We start from the raw sequence: 5,700 nt of genomic DNA on the forward strand, positions 1-5,700 counted from the left end.
AACATGTCCCTCAGTGAGTTGCAGAGTATGAAGTATAATAGCTTTCCAGCTACCTGTAATAGCCAAGCAAAATAAGAAGATGGCTGTTATAGAAGGAAGCCTGCATCACTGGGGAAAGCAGGTGAGGGTCTTTTGCTATTGTACTCACCTCATCTACAGAAAGAACTGGTCCTGAGGAATTTGAAAGAATTAAGGAGGTGGAACTCTCTCCTCCAGCAAGCCAAGATGCCAAAAGGAAAAAAGGTGAAAGGGAAGAAGGTGGCCCTGGCCCCTGCTGTTGTGAAGAAGCAGGAGGCCAAGAAGGTGGTCAATCCCCTGTTCTGGAAGAGACCCAAGAATTTTGGCATTGGGCAGGACATCCAGCCCAAAAGGGACCTCGCCCAATTTGTCAAATGGCCATGCTACATCCGGCTGCAGTGGCAAAGAGCTATTCCCTTATAAACATCTAAAAGTGCCTCCTGTAATTAACCAGTTCACCCAGGCCTTAGACCGCTAAAGAGCTACTCAACTGCTTAAGCTGGCCTACAAGCACAGACCAGAGACAAAGCAAGAGAAGAAGCAGAGATTGTTGGCCCAGTCTGAGAAGAAAGCTGAGGGCAAAGGGGATGTCCCCACTAAAAGGCCACTTGTCCTTTGAGCTGGGGTTAACACTGTCACCACCTTGGTGGAAAACAAGAAAGCTCAGCTGGTAAGGATCACACATGATGTGGATCCCATTGAGCTGGTTGTCTTTCTGCCCACCCTGTGTCATAAGATGGGGTTTTCCTACTGCATTATCAAGGGGAAGGCCAGGCTGGAGTGTCTGGTCCACAGAAAGACCTATACCACTGTCACCTTCACACAGGTTAACTCCGAAGGCAAGGGAGCTTGGGCTAAGCTAATAAAATCCATCAGGACCAATTACAATGACAGATATGATAAGATCCGCTGCCACTGGGGAGGCAACATCCCATGTCCAAAGTCGGTGGCTTGTATTGCCAAGGTAAAAAAGCAAAGGCTAAAGAACTGGCCACCAAACTGGGCTGAGTGGACGTTGTTGAATTTTCTGGACATAAAAGTAATAAATAGTTCTCTTTCAAAAAAAAAGAATAAAGGAGATGGAGATTCAATTGAAAAAATAGTGGGGTGACACTTAACTATGTCATAGGTGCCAGGCACTTCAGGTTTTCTCCTGAGCACCCCTTCCCTACATTATTAGTTCTTCCATTTCTGTTAAGTCCAGAGATGAATAAAGTTCCAAATTTTCTCTCCCCTCCAAGATATCTCAATACAACAAATGGCCTAAATTAAAGGTATTTCCAGCTTTCCTATCTCAACCCTAGGGGATGGAGGGAAGAGAACATGTGACAGATGATATCCATGGTCATGCTTTTCTATCATTGTGGTGTTTTAACCTTGAAATGGAGTTCCCATACCTGCATCTCAGTTATATGTCTGTTGTTATTTAGCATCCCTTAAATAAATATCTGTTAACAGTTACATGTTTATTAAAAACATATGTTAAATATCTATTATACAAGACACTCTGTCAGCTTCTCTGTGGGTAAAAGGATTAAATAAACACAGATTCTGTCCCAGAGAGAGCTTATAGACTGAGCAGGGACACAAAAATTTCGATAGATGTAATACAAAATGATGAGCCATAATGAAGACGTATGTAAAGTATGTGGGAGTTCAATGTAGGGAGAGAGAACTTCCATCTGAGCAGGTGGGAAAATGCTTAATGGAAAAGTAGAAGTTAAGGTGGCTTATAGAGATGAAACAATTCTGGAAGGATAGGTCATATACTGTGGATTGATTAGCTTTATCGGAGTGTAAGATGTATAAGTAGAAATAGCAAGAAATAAGGGCACCTGGGTAGTTCAGTACATCTGCCTTTGGCTCAGGTTGTGATCCTATCCTGGGGTCCTGGGATTGAGCCCTGCATCAGGCTCCCTGCTCAGTGGGAAGTCTGCTTCTCCCTCTCCCTCTGCCTTTCCCCCTGCTTGTACTCTCTCTCTGTCAAATAAATAAATAAAATCTTTTTTTAAAAAAGGAACAGGCTACATAAACCACATCTTCTTTATCCATTCATCTTTCAATGGACACTGAGGCTCCTTCCACAGTTTGGCTATTGTGGACATTGCTGCTATAAATGGAATATTCCTCAGCCATTAGAAACGACAAATACCCACCATTTGCTTCAACGTGGATGGAACTGGAGGGTATTATGCTGAGTGAAGTAAGTCAATTGGAGAAGGACAAACATTATATTTCTCATTCATTTGGGGAATATAAATAATAGTGAAAGGGAATATAAGGGAAGGGAGAAGAAATGTGTGGGAAATATCAGAAAGGGAGACAGAACATAAAGACTCCTAACTCTGGGAAACGAACTAGGGGTGGTGGAAGGGGAGGAGGGCGGGTGGTGGGGGTGACTGGGTGACAGGCACTGAGGGGTTCACTTGATGGGATGAGCACTGGGTGTTATACTGTATGTTGGTAAATTGAACACCAATAAAAAATAAATTTATTTTAAAAAAAGGAACAGGCTATAAATTTAATAAGGGATAGATTCTTTGAGGGAATTATGGTAACTAGATGTGTCTAAAATCCTTGTTTAAAAAATCCTGAAAGACATGTCATTTGTAAATATCTTCTCCTGTTCCACAAGTTGCCTTTTAGTTTTATTGGTTCTTTCACTGTACAAAAGCTTTCTATCTTTTTTTAATTTAAATTCAATTAGCCAACATATAGTAGATCATTAGTTTCAGGTGTGGAATTTAAGAAACAAACAAACAAAAATGAATATAAGGAAAGGGGGAAAAGAAAAAAGGGAAGCAAACTACAAAAGACATTTAACTGTAGAAAACAGAGTTGCTGGAGGAGAGGTGAGGGAGAATGGGGTAACTGGGTGATGAGCATTAAGGAAGGAACTTGTTCTGACGAGCACTGGGTATTATATGTAAGTGATGAATCACTCACTACATTCTCCCCTTGAAGCCAATATTGCACTGTATGTTAACTAATTAGAATTAAAAACTTTAAAAACTTTTTTTAAAAACCCACTTTAAAAAATCCTGAAAGGTATCTAATAAGGAGTCAAAAATATTGGACTGAAATTGTTAAGCTGGAACTTAAGATAGAGCTTAGGGGTAAACTGTAAGGGAATGAGAATGGGGAAAAAAAAAAGATTGCCAAGGGAAAAACCAGGCAGGAAAACAAAATGCAATTATAAAGGATTGCTTAGATTTACTTTTTTTAAATGTACATACATGTGTATGTGTTTCAGTAGATTCAAATCATGACCCTAAATCAACCATCACAGAATCACCAGTTATTGAATTCACTGTGATGAGCTTCTTATATAAATTATATCATTTTACCATTACAGAAACCCTATAAATTCTCTTTATTCTCATTTTTATATGAAAAAAATAATTTCCCTCAAGTTACCATAACTCAAAACTCCAAGATATTGCTGGAATCTAAATCTAGCATGATCCAAACTTCAATCCCTGTGCTATCTCACTTCCCAGATGCTATCATTCCCTAAAAGTGGCTGATAATATAAATAATTATACCAACTGGTGTTGTCAGAATTAATCATAAAAATACAGAATATTGAGTTAAATTTAAATTTCAGATAAACAACAAATAATTTTTAGCATAAGTATGTCCTATGTACTTGGGAAGTTTTTACACTAAAATATTATTTGTTGTTTATCTGAAATTCAAACTTAACTACATCTTGTATCTTATCTGACCAGCCTGGAAGCAACTGAATTTGGGAAATGATGTCAGTTCTCTTAAATAACAGATTTTCCTTAGCCCAGGTTAATAGCAAAGTAGGCAGGCAATAAATGAGGCATAGATGGATAAAAAAGAATGAGCAAATGATAATGGATCAATATATATCCAATGATATTATCCAGTGAATGGATAATACATTATAAAAGGCACTATAGAATGAATCTTTATCTAGCCATTTTTATATTAGTGATATTATTATTCTGATAACCATTGGAGGTTAGGATATTTAGTAATACAGGGTAAAATATCCACTTAAGTTTCTCAGCTATCAATGAAAATATTAACACACTCATTTTAACTAAGATTTCAGAAAGAAAAATTGCCAGAACCCAAACCATCTGCATATACAGAGCTAATTTAAAATGTTTCACTAATTTAACCTAATTGAAAAATAAAATGCATATTTTAATGGCTCTGTTGTTCTGATAATATGTTTCTCCAGACATATAATATAGCCAATGGCCAAATCAAGAACATAATAATGTAGATATTTTAAAGAAAGAAAGAATAATTTAAAAGCACAACATTATTCTTCAGTTATTACTTCCAATTCTCAGTTGATGGAATAAGCCATTTAAAAACTCATTGTCTGGCACAAAAACACATAGATCAATGGAACAGACTAGAGAGTCAAGAAATAAACCCAAATTTATATGGCCAATTAATCTATGACAAAGGAGGCAAGAATATACGATGGGAGAAAGCTTTTTCAACAAATAGTGTTGGGAAAATTGGCCAACTATATGTAAAAGAAAGTAACTGGATCACTTTCTTACACTATGAATGAAAATAAACTTAAAATGGATTAAAGATTTTAATATAAGACCTGAAACCATATAACTCCCAGAAGAAAACATAGGCAGTAAGCTCTTTAACATTTTCTTAGCAATATTTTTTTTGTATCTGTCTCATCAGGCAAGGACAACAAAGACAAAAATAAACAAATGAGACTACATCAAACTAAAAAGATTTGCACAGGAAAAGAAACCATCAATAGAACAAAAAGGCAACCTACTGAATGAGAAAAAATAATATAAAATGATATATCTGATAAGGGATTAACATCCAAAATATATAAAGAACTCCTATAAGTTAATTCAAAATAACAAACAATCCAGTTAAAAAACAGGCAGAGAATCTGAATAGATACACGCACAATGGAATATTACCCAGCCATAAAAAAAATCTTGCCGTCTGTGAAAACATGGATGAACTTAGAGAGTATTATGAAAAATAAAATAAGTCAGACAGAGAAAGATAAATACTGGATGACTTCACTTAAGCATGACATAAAAAACAAAATAAACAAAACAAAACAGAAACAGACTCACAGATACAGAGAACAGACTGGTAGTCCCCAGAGGGGAAGGGGTTGCAGCATGTGTGAAATAGATGAAGAGGATTAAGAGGTACAATCTTCCATTTATAAGACAAATAAGGCACAGGGATATAATGTAGAGCATAGAGAATATAGCTAATAATGTTGTAACAACTTTGCATGGTGACAGATACTAACTGGACTTACTGCTGTGACCATTTTGTAATGTATATATTAAATCACGATGTTGTACACCTGGAATTACTACAATATTGTATGCCAATTATTTTTCAATTAACAAAAGAGAATTGAAAAAAACCCACCTCTTATTTGCAGCAAGTGGCTACAATGAAGGAAATTTTAAATGGAATTTCAAATCACTGACCATTAGAATATAAATCTAAAACAAATAGTTTCAAAGTGGAAGGATGTAAAAAGATAGTCCATGCAAATGGAAACCAAAAGAAAGAATAGCCACACTTATAACAGGCAAAATTGATTTCCAGCCAAAAATATTAACAAGAGACAGAATGTTATTATACAATGATATGGGAGTCAAGACATTAAGAAAATAAACAATTATAAATCTA

General features: G+C 36.1%; 1 pseudogene; it reads left to right on the forward strand.

Moving 5' to 3' along the window:
* Positions 1-219: 219 nt before the first annotated feature.
* LOC121479653 lies at positions 220-1,026 on the forward strand (annotated as a pseudogene).
* Positions 1,027-5,700: the final 4,674 nt, after the last annotated feature.

Source organism: Vulpes lagopus, chromosome 21, assembly GCF_018345385.1.
Source record: "Vulpes lagopus strain Blue_001 chromosome 21, ASM1834538v1, whole genome shotgun sequence".
In the NCBI taxonomy this organism is placed as follows: domain Eukaryota; kingdom Metazoa; phylum Chordata; class Mammalia; order Carnivora; family Canidae; genus Vulpes; species Vulpes lagopus.